Here is a 17,677-nt window from a genome sequence, read left to right as displayed (position 1 = left end):
ATTCATCCCAGCCTCTCACTTACGCCTTGAGGCTAAGACTAAATTGGTTATCCACTCATCTGCAAAGCATATTGGTCTTGAAAGCACACAGAATAATATTCTATGTGCAGAACCCATTTTTTCATTAGAGGAGGAGGGGACAGAAGAATCCAAACTTGCAGATACTACCAGTGATGTGAGGTGGAAATTTTTCCATGGCATATGTTCCCAAACAGGTTTTTTTTTTCCCATGGAAAAGCTTCCGCTTCAGAAGTTCATAAGCAATAACGAATCGGTGTCAAATGCAAAAGGCAGTACAGTGGTGCCTCGATTTACTAATTTAATCCGTTCCGAAGGCACTTTTCGTAGGTTGAAAAATTCATAAGTCGAAAAACGCTATTGGAAACGCGACTTCCCATAGGAATGCATTGGAAACAGAAAAACTAAACCCATGAGTCGAAAAATCCCTATCTAAAACCGCCGCGGTTTCCTTTCGGATGTCGAGACATTCATAAGCACGCGGCCATTAGCCCCATTTGTAAGTCGAAAAATTCGGTTGTCGAGTCGTTGGTAAGTCGAGGTACCACTGTATTAGGCAAAAGCATTGCAGCTTCAAGGTACAACGCATCATCAGAGATCTACAGCCTCTCCTGGACAATGACAGCTCCCTTTCTCAAGCTCTGGGAGGAAGACCTTTCATTGCCTACAGACAGCCACCCAATCTTAAACAACTCCTCACCCACAATAATACAACCACCAGACTTAACATGGACACTGGTACCAGAGCCTGCAATAAACTCAGATGCCAACTTTGCTGCCACATACACCCAGACAACATCATTACTCGCCCCAACAACATCCAACATACCATCTCAGGACTATTTAATTGCTCATCTTCTAACATTGTGTATGCCATCAAATGCCAACAGTGCCCTTCAGCTCTCTATATTGGACAAACAGGCCAAACCCTACGCCAAAGGATAAATGGACATACATCTGACATCAGGAACCATAAGACAGAGAAACCAGTAGGAGAACACTTCAATCTCTCAGGACATTCTATACAAGATCTCAAAGCAGCTGTTTTATTACAGAGAAATTTCAGGAACAGACTGGAAAGAGAAGTTGCTGAATTGGAACTCATTACCAAGCTTAAAACCATGGAGCCACCTGAGATGAATAAAGACATCGGATTCTTATCTCATTATGCATGATCAAGCTTTCTTTAGCGCCTCAGCCCTTGCTTCCCCCCCCCCAGGACTAATTGCAGTCATTAGCAGTCATTAACAGTCATCTACAGGTTTACCACTCCCATCAGCCCATCACCCATTCCCACCCACCCCACCCACCCTCTGTATATATATAAGGGTCTGACACTTCTGTTTCAAGTGTATCTGAAGAAGTGTGCATGCACACGAAAGCTCATACCAAAATAAAAACTTAGTTGGTCTTTAAGGTGCTACTGAAGGAATTTTTTTATTTAGCTTCAAGGCTATTATCATTTTGTTGCTAAATATAAGGAAAACAAACATGATAAATTAGGTCACTTTCTAGGGCAGGAGGGGGGGAACCTCAGGGCCAGTGATTTGATGTGGCCCTCCAGACCTCTCTCTCTATGGCCCTCAAAAGTCTCCCCAAGCCACACCCCTCACCAGTCCCTGTAAATTGCTTTGGTGTTTTTCTTTTTTTTTATGATAAATACTATATGAGAAAGCTTCCCAATGCAAACCAGAAATTTCCAATGAAAATGAGCGGGGGGCAGAGGGAATCCAGCAAACCCACACCACTATATTCTACTCATCTCTCCCCTTAGTTGAGCATCCCCTCTGCCTTTCCAGCCCCACTGTAGGAGATACGTCATCATCTTCCAAAGCCCCGGATTGTCAGGATACTTTAGTATTAGAATATTCAGAATGTGGCGGTCAAACATAAGGGGCCTTCTTTCATATGCATCAGAGAAGGGTTTTCGAAACACATGAATGGGTTAAATCTTTCAAAGGTGTTACAGCAAGGTCATACCTTCCCTTCCACCCACCCACCCCACAAAAAAATAGGGTACTCACTGTACTTCTGCTTTTGTATAAACCCAGCACGGTACTTTAGAAAAAGGTGCCCGGATCACACAGCTTCCAAGTGGTAGGTAGGTCATCGCCCTCCTGCCTGCCCCCCAGAACAATAGAGCATTCATCAAAAGTTAAACATTCACCCAAAATAAAATAATAAAAAAATTCTGCATATTGTCTCCCGCAGCAGATGGCTAATGCTCGACAACAAGAAAGGCGACCCAAAAGGCAATTATCGAACGGAGAGTCCTAACACTTATTACCTTGTTCCTGCCCTGACCGGAGCAAGGCTGACATCAAAGAGATTATAAATCAGACAAGCATCCTATATTCCTTCTTTGAGGTCACATTCCCTAGTCCGAAAGGAGGACAGGAGGGTGCAAAGACGCCAAAATCAAGGCTGCTACACCCTCATGGATTTCGCAGCAGGATCAAAACTCTGCACAGGGTCCACAGGCAAAGCTTGCATACATGCTTTCCCTCAAAGAATTCTGGGCTCTGTAGTTTGTCAAAGGTTGCTGAGAGCTGTAATTCTGTGAGGGCTAAACTACAGAGTCGCCAGAGGGAGAAAATGTGCTTCAGATGAAAAAGCCTAAGGGGGAAAGTGAGTTTGCCCAAATAGCTTGGCGTATCCAAGAGGTGTTAGAAAGATGTCTGCAAACGTGGTTTGATCTGCGGCAGCACAACCGGATGCCTTCATCTGCCCCAACTGCAACAAAACATGTCCCTCCCATATCGGTCTCTACAGCCACAGCAGGTGCTGTAACCTTCCAACAGTTTTGAATTCACCCCCAAAGGTGCCCTCCTCCATTGTCTCCTGAGACAGGCAAGATGCCAACATCCAAGAAGGGCCTGCAAGACGGAGCTATTCCACCCGGCCTTTCTTTGGGCAGAATGCAGTTTGACTTACAGTGGTACCTTGGGTTAAGAACTTGATTCGTTCTGGAGGTCTGTTCTTAACCCAAAATTGTTCTTAACCTGAGGTACCACTTTAGCTAATGGGGCCTCCTGCCAGCGCACCGCCACTGCGCGATTTCTGTTCTCACCCTGAAGCAAAGTTCTTAACGTGAGGTACTATTTCTGGGTTAGCGGAGTCTGTAACCTGAAGCATCTATAATCCGAGGTACAACTGTATAAGCTTTTCTCCATCTCTTACAACACTGGAATTTGAGGGCTTCCGATGAACTGAACGTTGGGAGATTCAGAGCAGACAAAAGCAACTACAGGCAACTACAGGCAACTACAGAATTCACTGCCAAGGGATGTAGTGATTATCTGAAGCAATAGGCATCTGAATGCTGGTTGCTGGCAGTACTAAGTGAGGAGAATTGATGTTGCACATGCTTCCAGAGAAATGTGCTTGGCCACTGTGTAAGCAGAATACTGGACTGGCTGCTGGCATGATCCAGAAACACACTTTCTATGCTCTTATAAGGGTGGGCATGTAGAGGGTCGTTCAGAAGGGCCTTCAAAAACCTGAAGCCAGCACTGGTCTCGAAGCAAAATAAAGCTCCCCCACATCCTCCTTCCCTCCCCACAAGAACACTATCTGCTTGTCAAGAGCCAATGATACAGGAAACCCTACAGTAAGAAACCCAAAGAGAGGATGTGGTTGCCTATCTGCGACGAGAAGATGCTCCTGATGCAGAACCAAAAGATGACAATGACGAAGATGTGAGTGTTCGTGACGCAGCAAGGCCCACCCTCCCTGCTATAGGATGTGTTTTAACCTCACCTTTTCTTCTTAATCAACGCGGACACAGCTTTCAAAAGCAGCACTCTGTGCTTGAGGGAGGAAGAGAGGCAGAAGCCACATCCACACTACACATTTAAAGCAGTCTCATGCAACTTTAACAGCCTAGGAATCCTGGGAACTGTAGTTTGTTAAGGATGCTGAAGAGTAGTCAAGAGAGCCTTCACAGAGCTACAGTTCCCAGAGTTCCTTAGGAAGGGGCATTGATGGCTATACCACTCTGCTAACTGTAGCTCTCGGCGGGGAACAGGGGTCTCCTAACACCTCTCAGCATCCTTCACAAACTACATTTCCCAGGATTCTTTGCAGGAAGCCATGTTTATTTAAAGTGCTACGGTGCTGCTTTAAATGTCTGGTGTAGATACAGCCAGAGAGAGATAACTTCAGCGCTTGGAGAGGTAAAGGAACAGCTTCTTTTTTCCTTTTCAATAAGTAAATACTGACTGACTGCCTAAAGCTCGGCCACCGCTGACACCCCATATGTTACTGCATTACAACTGCATCATCGCCAGCCATTGTGCTAGACAATACCACTTCATATTGCTTTTTTGGGGGGGGGGTGCCACAGGACTGAATACACTCATATAAACACACACAGACACACGCACGCACACACACTGCAAGAATTCTTGCCTAGCCTTCTTCATGCTCCAGTTTTGCAGGAGTAGTGAAATGATTTACACAGGGGACCATTCAGTCACAGTACCACCCCCCCCTCCACCCACAGTCAGGTGGTACAGTCCAAGAACAATTTTAGCACTTCTACTGTCTAGAGAAACTAAGACTCAGAAACCCGACAACCCCCGTTTCAATTATTTTAGATGTCGTTGCTTTGTGGCTCTTTCCATTATGCACTTGAAAGTCCCAAACTAAATGCATCATCATAAAAAAAATCTCCCTACAAAACCCTACATTATCCCTGCAATGGGATGCATTTTTGGCATCTGCAATGGTGAATATGCTCAAATAAAAATGTGTTTTATGGAAGAGTTTAAAGGAAGGAGGTTGGCTGCTGGTGGTTGTTGTTTTTAAAGAATGGTTCCCACTTTCTGGTATTCCAAAAGCTTCTTTTTTTCCCCTGACAGGTACCTAAAATTGCCAGCTCAATTCACAGCCCATTCACATTTAGGGAGCTCAAATGATAATCAGTAGGCAACTTATTAAGGGCAGAGGTTGTTCGTAACTGACTGTGAAAGAAGACATGTGCGTCACAAGCAGCTCCATTCAAGTGCTGCCTTCTGATTCCAACGTTTGCGTTTGTGAAACATGGGCTTCTGAGGGCAGCAAAGAGCTGCAAGAAGTATACTTAAATAAGAATGAAATGGTTTTTTCAAAAAAATAAAAATACTAAGGCTGCCAAGCTAATGCACACTTCATCTGGGAGAAAAATCCATAGCCCGCTGAAATTTACTTCTGAGGAAATCTGCATAGGATCATGCAGTAAGTTGTTTTGAAATAGCCTCTTGATCTATCTGAACAGAGGGAAATGAATTTTTAAAAGCAAATGTTATTCAGAACCATAGAAAGCTGCCCAATAGGGAATGAGGCAAGTCCAAGCCAGTGGTAAACTGGATCCAGGGATGGGGGAGAAATTTGGGTCAGTTCACACAAAGAAACGCAAACTTATTTTACTGACACTTGTGGAAAGAATTCGCAAACCGAAACACACCAGTCCGTTGAAATTCACACTTCCCCGAATTTTGCAGTGCAGTTCACCAGCCAATCACAAAAATGCATGCACCAGGGTAACGTTTGCACTCAAATGTGCATATTAGTGAAAATGTGCATTATCTTGCAGGAAAATATATCCTTGCAAAAATGTGTATGCTAGGGAAAAACTGCATACAAAAACTATATGCATTAGTAGAAATTTATACTAAAATGGTGATGAATTCTCATTAGGATTTTTATTTTAAAATAAAAAAATAAAAACTGACATGGAAATGTGAAGGAGTGAGCTTAAGAGTGGAAAAAGGAAAAACTGAGCCAAACCAAAACTGGCAACTTTATCCATCCCTACCTAGGATAAAGGAGCCTTCCATCATTGCCCTATAGGCCTTCTGAAAGACAAAGGCCTTGCAGAGTGTTACGCCTGTGCATCTTCCGGCAGAGTGCTTTGACAATCAATTTCTCTTCTCGGGAAACTCTGAGTACTGTAGCTCCATGCAGGGAACAGGGTTTCTTAATAACTCTCAGCGCCCTTTGCAAACGACACTTCCCACAATTCTTTGGGGGAAGCCGTGATTATTAAAGGGGGAATCACAGTACTTTTAACGTACAGGGTGAGGCCCATGCCAGAGCAGAACCTTGCTGAGCATCCCACAGCAGCACCCTTCCCGGGGCCAAGAGGGAGGAGAGATTTGTTGCTCCGGCAATTTCTCTTGCAACCGTTTGACATTGGGAAAGGTGGGGAGGAGAGCTCACAGCAGTAAGGCCTGCCCTGAAGGCGGGCAGGGGCAAGGGCCAGGCGGCCGCCACGCCAGACATCATTAGTCAGAGCGCTGCTGCTGCCTTCTGCAAGGGGTGCCAAGCCAAAGAGGTATTACGCTTCAGTGCATTATCCCGTTCTTGAAATTCTAGGCCTCCTACTGCTCCCATCCCTGCTCCTTGGATGAGTAGACCAGAGGCTTCTCTCATTACTGTCCTCTCTCCCCGTTCCTTTAACACATCCTATGCCTGTCACCGTCTGCAAATGCATGGGTGTTAAAACCACCGAGGCGTACTGCCCTCTGTTCTGTCTCTTGCTGCAACCCTCTGATCCCGGCCATCTGTTGCCAAGCGAACGAGATTGATGGCCAAAGTCTTTGGGCGCATGGCTAAGTGCCACTTATTGGCATAAAGTGGTGCGTTGTTGTTAATATTATTATTATCGTTTTTAATTCCTCCAATCCAGAGAAATGGCAATGAGATTTAACAAGATTTGCTAATCAGCGTGCCCTCTGATTAACCTGCAATCCCAAGGCACCTCGCTATTCGGAGGAAATTGACATCAACTGTAATCATTTAATGTTTCCTGCCTACAAACATGTAGCCACTTCCCCCCCGCCTTCCCCTCCCTTTGCCGGAGTTAAATTAAGACAGGAAGACAGATACGAAGCAAATCTCGGGCAGCTGAAATATTCACCCCATTGCCACCTGGGATGCAAGGGAGCCCCAATCTACACCGTTGCAGAGAACAAAGTGTTCAGGAGTACATCTGGGGTGGGAAGGCAGTAATGGTATTTCTGGTCAAAACTTCCCGGATCCCAGCACCGCATGTGTGTGCAATTAAAGGAGTTGCATGTAGGAAGGAAAACCACAAAGGCCTACCTAGCAGGTGCGTTGCAAGGATTGTTGAGGCTGAACTTGCACAGTGCTTTGAACACTGCTAAATTTCAGTATTAATAATGTAGTAGCAAAACACTCCACTGATTCTCTCTCACACATATGCACAACATTTGTGTTTTGTGTTTTTTTAAAGAAGCTAATTCCATTAAAGCCTTTCAAAGGTGATTGTTTACAAAAATAATGCTCAGCTCAACGTGAAATACAGGGCAGGGTTTTATCCGGCTTTAAGAGCCTCCTTTGGAAAACAGCACTGGTTCAATGATGCAGTACATCAACGCTCCTCAGGACCGAATTACAACATAAACCCAGCAACATAAACCCACACACACTCATATCCTCTTCCAGTGGTATGGCCAAGCCAAATGTTTAAATGGTATATACTTCCGGGCTGCAACAAAAGGAGTTGGCATTTACTTTGTTCGGCTGGAAACTGTTAATGCTTTCATTAAGGTAGCAGAGGTAGGAGTGCAATGTAATGATAAGCGTGTGTGTTATTTTTTTTGGGGGGGGGGGTTAAAGCAGGTTCCAGTTTTACCAGCACAGCATTTCCAAGCTATGACTGTTAGGCATCAGCGCGCAGCCGGTGGCAGGCGCATGCATGCCTCTGATTATTGTCCAAAGCCATGCGCAAACACGCGGTTTGCAGGGAAAATTAATTTTTCACTTAAAATCCAATTAGAGAAACGGAGACTGATCCGTTAATTAAAACGGGGGGGGGGGACGGGACGGGAAAGGGCATCGCGACAACTGCTGCATGAAATGGAATGCAGACCTCGCCGTGGCGGCTGTCGAGAAGTCGGCGGATTGAACAGGGCGCAAGGATGCATACCCCAGCCCTTATGTGATGCTTTGCATTTAACGCATGGGAGAAGATAACCGGCTGGTAGGGACACAGGAAGCTGCCTTATTCAGAGCCAGCCCATCGGTCCATCTAACTAAGTATCGTCAACACTGACTGGCAGCAGTCTTCAAGGGTTTGAGAGGCAGGTCTCTCCCAGCTGGGGGAGTGAACCTGGGATTATCCAAATGCAAAGCAGACACATGGACCATTGAGTTACAGCCCTTCACCCTTGGAACATGTTTGTCCCAGCTTGGACAGCAGATGGGCATCAGCTACTGTGATATGGGGAAGCTATGTTTCAGATCTCACCTATTAACCTGCCAGGCTGCCATAGGCAAGCCCCCATTTCCACCCCCCACCCCCCCCACACACACCTGCAATAAAGGTAAAGGTAAAGGGGCCCCTGACCATCAGGTCCAGTCGTGTCCGACTCTGGGATTGCGGCGCTCATCTCGCTCTATAGGCCGAGGGAGCCAGCGTTTGTCCGCAGACAGCTTCCGGGTCATGTGGCCAGCATGACAAAGCTGCTTCTGGTGAACCAGAGCAGCGCACAGAAACGTCATTTACCTTCCCACTGGAGCGGTCCCTATTTATCTACTTGCACTTTGACATGCTTTCGAACTGCTAGGTGGGCAGGAGCTGGGACCGAGCAACGGGAGCTCACCCCGTTGCAGGGATTCGAACCGCCGACCTTCTGATCAGCAAGCCCTAGACTCTGTGGTTTAACGCACAGCGCCACCTGGGTTCGAGGATGCAAATGAACACCTCTGTACGTTGCCTTACAAGTGACTCAGATAATTAATGCAAAATGTTTTGGGCATGCAAAAAGGGCAATGCCAACACTGATGTTCATGGAGGCTCCACAGCTCAAGACGAATGAAACACCAGTGGTGTTGTAAGACAGATAGATCACACACAAACAAGAGATGGGCTCCACCAGGCGCCAATTCGGCCTCCCATCATCTGTTCCAAATCCAAGTCTCTTCTTACCCAAGTCACTTGATATCCTTGGCATCTGTGGCCCCAAACAAAACCCTTTGCACCATTGCTGCCCATTCCCAGCAGAGCCCCCAGAAAAGCTGGGTGAGAAATCAACAAATCTGTTGAAGCCAAAACCCGAAAACTCACAATTCCCCTTTGCCCTGGAAGGACAGGAATGCCTTACAAAGTTACACAGAAATAGATCCCACACCCCCGCTTAAGAACAAAAACCTAAATTTGCCACATTTCCCATCGCATATTAACATCAAGCCACTTCCTGGCCTGCCCTTGACTGATAGGTGAAGACTGTTTTGTTTACAACCGTTTTTCCAAACTACAAATTATGGTGCTAAGTCATCCTTAGACATTTTAAATTACGTTATTGTTTTGCAAGTCACTCCATCTTCTTTTTAAACAGGTAGGGGACTGAAATAAGTTGCATGCATGCAGATGCATACACTTTATATAGGGTTGGGTACAGACCTAATCATACTAAAGAGTATATGAACCTCAACCACGTTGTGATGGCTCTGACTAACGTAAGCCCCGAAACTTGTCTTACCTTCCGAATCCCAGAAGTCCTCTTCATCCTTCCCCCTTTTTACAGCACATACTATTTTAGACACTCCTTAAAATTTAGCCACTGTTCTTCTTGCTGTAACTGGTATAATTGTCCCACCCCCTCCAGTATGCAGTGACACATATTTGCATGCCCAACTCTTTCTCCATTTCTGATTTAAATATATTTATTTATTTGCAAGTGATTTACAGCAGGCACGTCCAACAGGTAGATCGTGATCTACCGGTAAATCACTGGACATCTCTGGTAGATCACTGGCTCCCCGCAAAGAAGCGAAAAAGCTTTGGCTCCGCTAAAAAAAGCTCAACATCTTTGCCCTGCACCCCTAAAATGACCTGAACCACCAAAAACAGGGCTTTCCTTCCTAGAAAAAGCTCAACAATTTTGACCTGAATCCCCCCAAAGGGGGTAGATCACTGCCAGTTTTTAATTCTGTTGAGTAGATCACAGTCTCTTGGAAGTTGGCCACCCCTGATTTACAGGATGGGGGTTGTTCATTTCAACATTTGCCATGATGCTGCACAAGGCTGCAAATGAGCAGCAAGACAACTTTTAAACAAGGCCATCAGATTAGGTTCATGAAACTTATTTTTTAAAAAAATATATAAATAAATAAAAAGTTCAAAGTTTACATGTAATCTTGTGAGTGCAGTGAAGAGTCATTGAAAATGCTGGGGGAAAGGAGAGAAGAAAAGAAGGCTTTTTTATTAGCCAGTGGAAAGTCCATAGAGGTGATGGCGGACGAGCATCAGTAGGGAGACGGCATTGCAAAACAGGCGCCTTAACAGATAAGGTCCTGCCAAAAAGCAAAGGGAGAAATGCGGCAACTTAAAGCAGCGACCGTTGTGGGGATGGGGGAAAGAAAAATCCATGTTTAGTCAAGCGAAGCTAAGGCAAACGGACAGGGCAGAACATGCTGCTGCAGAGTGGAGTGCTTGCCATAACGCGGTCACAGGGCTGCTCAAGCTAAGTCACGTAGCCCAATTTTCCACTAAGCCCTGAGATTCGACACACACACACAGCGCAATAGGCGACAATCAAGGCCACGAAAACACACAGAGTGGCAAGTTAGCCTTTGGGCAAACTGTTAAATGGACAAGGCTTCGCTCACTGTGGCCTCCAGCAACACACTGAATGAGGGAGACCTGATGGCATCGAGTGATCCAGCTCCATCGCATAGCGCCAGCTTGCAGCATGGAACACACTTAAAGCGATGGCGTTTTCCCTCTGCATCACACATCGTACAGGAAAGAGTGGAAGGATTTTGGGAGCTCCCAGGCCCCTGGTCAGCAACAGCTTTTCCTGGAAGCCTGAGAAGGGAGCATAAGGAGCATAAGGCCGAGGGGAGGATTTAACTCAGTTCTTGTTTAAAGGCTAATCTATCTAATTCACACTTTCTTGAACAATACGGGAACAGAGACGTAGCCATCTTTGGAAATTTGCACTTCTTCAAATTTTGCAGTGCAATTCTCAAGCGAAGTGCGTTTAAAGAAATGTGCATACTGGGGTAAAGTCTGCATGAAAATGCATATATTTGTGAAAACGGCATACAAAATTGCATTGCATTAGGGAAAATCCCTTTGCAAAAATGCTCACGACGGCACGCAAAAATTAGGCGAAATTTGCACTACTAAAGTACCGGTGAATTTTCAGGAGGGATTCGTTTTCACACCTTCGCAAACCGACCTGAAATCGTAGAGAACTGAACGCAAGGCTGGGAAAAGGACAAAGTGAAAGGGACTGAAATTGACTAATTCGCCGGCCACCTTAACAACCTAAGTAGCAGTAGACACTTTCCCCACACATTTCCCCTCTCAGTTTTGGCAACTAAAAGGCCACATAGAGCTTCTTGGGCGGGGGGGGGCACACTTTCTGTGAAGACAGCCCCAGGTTAGACCCTTGGCATCTGGATGTAAAGAAAGGGGTAGACTCACCAAAGTCTGGAGAGATAACTGTCAGGGAGCTAAATAATAATAATAATAATAATAATAATAATAATAATAATAATAATAATAATAATTTATTATTTATACCCCGCCCATCTGGCTGGGTTCCCCCAGCCACTCTGGGCAGCTTCCAACAAAACATTAAAATACAGAAATCCATCAAACATTAAAAGCTTCCCTAAAGCAGAGTAGGGGATTTTTACAACAACAAAAAACAAGCATGCCTTCATTCATGCTATCTGTATAATATTGAAAGTAATATTTATCCAAATAGGCACCATGCATTGCATAGATACTGTATGACTTCTATTCAGCTCCAGGAATTAGCTCCTTATTACGTACCACTGTTATGCACTGCATCTGCTTTCAAGGCAGTCCCTTGACGAATTTTCCAGGGCCTTCCTCCAAGAAATCCTACCAGCTCATTGTTTATAGAAACATCACATAAATAAATACTATTACAGATGCAGACACACACACACACACCGGCAGGAACCACTAACAGCATGTTCCTACAAACTCGTGTAAGTTATGCTTTGAATTGTTGCCTGAAAATGGTGTTAAGGATTTGGGAGGGGGACTTCCCCCTCAACTCTAGAAATCAATAAGTGGTAGGATTTTTGATTCTTTGGGGTGTGAAGGAAGAAATACCAGCTGCAGAGGAATTTCTGAGCTAGCCTATGCAAAACAGCTTGGCCATTGAGAGAGATTGGCAATGCAAGAGACCTGCCAGCCCCCCTTGCCCTGAGGTGTGAATAGAGACTGGGGGTTTGGGAGGTTGCCAGGGTAACCGGGTGTGAGGTGATAAGAAAGAGAGTCCTGAGCAAGGGTTGCTGGGAAGGAGGGGTCGAAAAAAGGGACAGGCAGAGAGAGATGCCTTGGGCTCCTTGGCCACACTGCTGTGCAGGACAAGTCCCTCTTGAAAGGACCTTGCTGTAAGATCTGGTCTCCCTCCATACAGCCTGAAGGTGTGAACAGGTGAACAAACCCTATTTCTTAAAGCTATGACAGTCTCTACAGTGTCTCAGTTCTCTAAAGGATCACAGACCCTGAGGGGTAAGTGTGTGGAACCCCATGGGATTTTGCCGCAGCTCGGCAAAGAGAGGGGGGGGGCTCCCAACTTTTGTTAACGATAGGATCTCTCACACACACACACACTCACACATAAGAGCACCTTCCTTGGTTGGATGGGCTGCTTTCAACCCCAATGATGCTTTGTTGTTGTTTAGTCATTTAGTTGTGTCCGACTTTTTGTGACCCCATGGACCAGAGCACGCCAGGCACTCCTGTCTTCTACTGCCTCCTGCAGTTTGGTCAAACTCATGTTAGTAGCTTCGAGAACACTGTCCAACCATCTTGTTCTCTGTCGTCCCCTTCTCCTAGTGCCCTCAATCTTTCCCAACATCAGGGTCTTTTCCAGGGAGTCTTCTCTTCTAATGAGGTGGCCAAAGTATTGGAGCCTCAGCTTCAGGATCTGTCCTTCCAGTGAGCACTCAGGGCTGATTTCCTTCAGAATGGATAGGTTTGATCTTCTTGCAGTCCATGGGACTCTCAAGAGTCTCCTCCAGCATCAATTCTTCGGCGATCAGCCTTCTTTATGGTCCAGCTCTCACTTCCATACATCACTACTGGGAAAACCATAGCTTTAACTATACGGACCTTTGTCGGCAAGGTGATGTCTCTGCTTTTTAAGATGTTGTCTAGGTTTGTCATTGCTTTTCTCCCAAGAAGCAGGTGTCTTTTAATTTCATGACTGCTGTCACCATCTGCGGTGATCATGGAACCCAAAAAAGGAAAATCTCTCACTGCCTCCATTTCTTCCCCTTCTATTTGCCAGGAGGTGATGGAACCAGTGGCCATGATCTTAGTTTTTTTGATGTTGAGCTTCAGACCATATTTTGCGCTCTCCTCTTTCACCTTCATTAAAAGGTTCTTTAATTCCTCCTCACTTTCTGCCATCAAAGTTGTGTCATCTGTATATCTGAGGTTGTTGATATTTCTTCTGGCAATCTTAATTCCTGCTTGGGATTCATCCAGTTCCAGCCTTTCGCATGATGAATTCTGCATATACTGTAAGTTAAATAAGCAGGGAGACAATATACAGCCTTGCCGTACTCCTTTCCCAATTTTGAACCAATCAGTTGTTCCAATGATGCTTATGAACACGCAAGTTCTCACCCTGATCATGCGCCACTTCCTCTTCCCACCCTGCCCCATTTGGAGCACGGAAAGAGCATGAAAGGGACACGCTTGTCCTTGATGAGCACCGGCTAGAACATACAGTTGTCATTTATCTTAATTAGATGGAAGGTAAACGAGAAGTCCCTCGGAGAGAAGCAGATGGGACACTTATCAGCACGCACATTCCATCCCAGCTGGCCAAACTGTTAAGTGCGGAGACATATAGGTGCTGTTCACACCCGTCATAACGCACCGGCGATTTTTTGTTTTAAAGAAATAAAAAATGCTGAGCACTGCTGAAGGCAGTATGGTCACATACACAAAGGCTAGGATCTCTTTCGCATTGAGCAGCCTGACCCCCGCCTCGAAAAAGGAATACATAATGGGATCAAACCCTAAATTGAGGCACTAAATCGAGACACTAGATTTCTACTTGATAAGACTGGGGTCCCCAATGCAGAGCCCGTGGGCACCACAACATCCTTTTGACATCTCATGGTGCTTGCTGAGACCCCTGAGACCCCTATTATTATTATTAGTAGTAGTAGTAGTAGTAATAGTAGTAGTAGTATTATTTAAAAAACAAAACATGAGAGGAGTTGTACTCGAGTACTGTTTGCTGGATGGCATTTCCTACTCTCTCTTTTACTGTGTTTTTATTAGTGAGGTAGGTAATTTTGCCAGTTTGGATAAAGGTGCCAGCTTGAATAAAATATGGTGGGGGGGGGGGAGCAGGTAAGCATCACCACACATAATCGATCACAAGATGTGACACATGAACAACATTTGAATGGAAATGTCATCAACTGGGGGGGGGTTCCCCCTCAAATAACTCTATATTATTTTAAAAATTCAAAGTGGTTTACAACTATATCTATATATAAGAAAGCCACACACAAAATTAAAATCAGACCATCAACTAACTACCTGTTGTGGGAAAATGTGTTCTTACTTGGAATCTCTGTGATTAGGCCACAAATGTGGTCATTCCTTACCTGCCTCCAGAAAGCTTTGCATCAACTAATGAATCTGCAATCCTCCTCCTTTTGAATGGCGCTATTATAAGCCTGTGAAGAGGATTTAATTAAATCAGTTTCACTTTCCTGCCAAACTGTACCTGCGCGTTTGCCAGTGGGATGCTGTAAGTTATTTCCTCCCACTCCCAACTTTTTTCTTCCTCCTTCCTTTTTTTCTTAAGCTACCACTTCTGTAAAGTTAAGCAAACTCCTCACATGGGTTTCTGGTTGCATGTATGCAGCACATTCCCATTTAAAAAATAAAATTTGAGAAACGAAAGCAGAGTGAAGGCCTCATCACTCAGGATTCTTCTCCCCAGGACACCAATTATTTCATCCACAAAAAAATATTTTTAAAAACCCTGGATACTAAAAATAAGCAAACAAACAAATGGGAGCTTCTTTTCCCAAGCTGTGTTTAGTAACGCAGAGAAAGCTGGAGAAGTTTTAAAGTTGAATATTCCTAAAGCCGAGGCTCATGGCCACTTTTGGGTCACCAAAAAAGAAGAAGGCACACATATCCAAAACAAACAAAAAAACAGAGAACAAAGGGGAACAGAGATTTGCATAATATTTGCATATGCTAATTAGATCCATTGTTTGTACAGTGGTACCTTGGTTTACAACCATAATTCATTCCGGAGGTCCGGTTGTAAACCAAAACAGGTTGTAACCCAAGGCACGCTTTTGTCAATGGGGCCTCCAAAAAAAAAAAAAAAGGTTGTAATCCAAAAAAAAAATATGGGTTGTAATCCAAAAAAAGGGACATACATTTCCCGGTTTGACGTGGTTGTAATCCAAGTCTCAGTTCTCATTTAAAGGCACTCGGACCTAATTTGCATTTTCTGAAATGATTTGAGAACCGAAACGCAGCTGTCCTTCGAAACCCGCATTTCTCCAAACTTTGCAAGGCCGCTCTCCAGCCAAAGATTGTCACGTATACTAGGGCAGAGTTTGCATATAAATGCATACATTGGTGAAAAGATACAATAATGTATTATATTGCAGTGAAACTGCAAAAATATGCATATGGGGTGGGTGGGTGCTAAAATGTAAGTAAATTTTCATGAGCCTTTTAAAAATAAAAATCCAGAAGCCGATGTGGAAATGCAGGGGAGCAAATCCAAGGTTAGAAAAATAAGAAACCGAATTTGACAGATCTGTCCAGCCCTATTCAACAATCAAAGCCTCAAGAAAACCTAAGAAAGTAACAGCGTTATTTCCCTCTGCCTGCGATGCCTCCTGTATTTACTTGCTGCAAGAGAAACCATGCAAGAGAAAGAGAAGGGGTATGCAAATGATCTTCCAACAACCCGTTCCTCTGAGCTGCTACACCAGCAAACCAAACAGCGACGGAACACCACACATCTTTGAACTGGGCTGAGCATTACAAGGTTCACGCTGCCAAACATGATGGGAAAATCCCAGGGGCCTTTTTGCACAGGTACCTAGTAATTTCATGCTGGGGCCTAGGAATTCAAAATATTTTTTGAGCTCTAGCCAGGCCCAGGAATTTGATGCCTACTTGCCTGGGAAAATGAGATTTATTTTTTTTCCAGCCCAGCTACCAAACTTTTAAATACAGATCCTCATTAATGAAGTCTTCCTAGGCTGTAAAGGTGGCTTTGGGGGGGACGGGACAAAAAACAGTGGAACTTTTACCTAAGGTTGAAACAGCAAAGAGTGTGCTGGACAGAAGAAGAGTGTGGAGCTTGGAAAAAATCAATAGCAGTGGGGTGGGGAGGAATCATTTGAAACTGTTTCAGCACAACACAACTTTGTTTAAAAATGATTTGCATGCTGATATTGAAATCAGTATTACAAATTATTCTGTTACGGGAGGAAATGTCCTGGAAATTTTAAAATGAGGGTGAATTCATGGTACTTTGATTGATGTGCGTATATAACACACACACACACACACACACACACACACACACACACACACACACATTCACACACTGTATGGTATACAGTATTTAATACAAAAAAGGTTTTCTGCTTCCTAGCACACGTGGAATGGAATTTAAGGTCTTTTTAAAGGAAGGGCTGTTGCTCAGTGTTTGCAAACAAAAGGTCTCAGGTTCAATTCCTGGGATCTCCAGGGAGGAGGAGGAGGAGGAGGAGGAGGAGGAGGAGGAGGAGGAGGAGGAGGAGGAGGAGGAGGAGGAGGAGGAGTTTGGATTTGATACCACTTTATCACTACCTGAAGGAGTCTCAAAGCGGCTAACAATCTCCTTTCCCTTCCCCCCCCCACAACAAACACTCTGTGAGGTGAGTGGGGCTGAGAGACTTCAAAGAAGTGTGACTAGCCCAAGGTCACCCAGCAGCTGCATGTGGAGGAGCGGAGATGCGAACCCGGTTCCCCAGATTACGAGTCCACCGCTCTTAACCACTACACCACACTGGCTCTCTGTGGTGTATCTCAGAAGGATTCTGAGGAACTCCCTGTCTGAAATCATGGAGAGCTGCTGCCAGTCAGAGCAGACAGTACTGAAGTAGATGGACAAAAGATGTGACTCAGTATAAGGAAACTTCCTAAGTGCCTAAACCACTGCTTATACTAACCAGCTGGACAAGTTCGCACATAACGGCAAACCAAACGAATGAGAAAGCATGATGAATTCATCTAGAGAGAAACATTCAGACCCTTCCCTCCTCCCCTGGCCTTGCTGTGCTACCCAGAACAAAACAATGGTTTGGCTTAGCGCTACCCAGCTGTTGCTTTGTCTCACTTCCAAGTAACCAAAGCTTGTTCTTGGTTGGGAAAGAGAAACCACAAGCCAAGTTCTCCACAATGCTAAGCAAACCTATAGCTTAGACCCTCTGGCTTTCAGCAGTGGTAGGTTGAAGCCTATATCAGCTGACCCATTTTTCTTTGTAGCATGGCTTGAGTTCAAGCCATGCTGTAAAGGAAAGAGCCAAGCAGGGCTGCTGGTCAGCTGACTAGTTCTGACTTCAACTGCTAATTTCAGCAAGGGCTGGCTGTGCCACCGAGTTTCCCACGGGG

The 17,677-nt window shown here is 44.9% G+C and overlaps 1 protein-coding gene across 3 annotated transcripts in view; it reads right to left on the bottom strand.

The window, feature by feature from the left end:
- Positions 1–17,677, bottom strand: part of PDE3A (phosphodiesterase 3A) — a 263,891-nt gene that overhangs the window by 204,996 nt on the left and 41,218 nt on the right. The window contains exon 2 of one of the 3 annotated variants that reach the window (XM_088652453.1): positions 14,647–14,718. The exons of the other annotated variants lie outside the window; for them this stretch is intronic. The gene's annotated coding sequence lies outside the window, so the exon portion shown is untranslated. The remainder of the gene's footprint in view (positions 1–14,646; positions 14,719–17,677) is intronic. 3 annotated transcript variants of the gene reach the window in all.

The sequence above is a fragment of the Zootoca vivipara genome, chromosome 9, assembly GCF_965207765.1.
Source record: "Zootoca vivipara chromosome 9, rZooViv2.hap1.1, whole genome shotgun sequence".
Taxonomy (NCBI): domain Eukaryota; kingdom Metazoa; phylum Chordata; class Lepidosauria; order Squamata; family Lacertidae; genus Zootoca; species Zootoca vivipara.
This window is presented reverse-complemented; position numbering and strand designations above follow the sequence as displayed.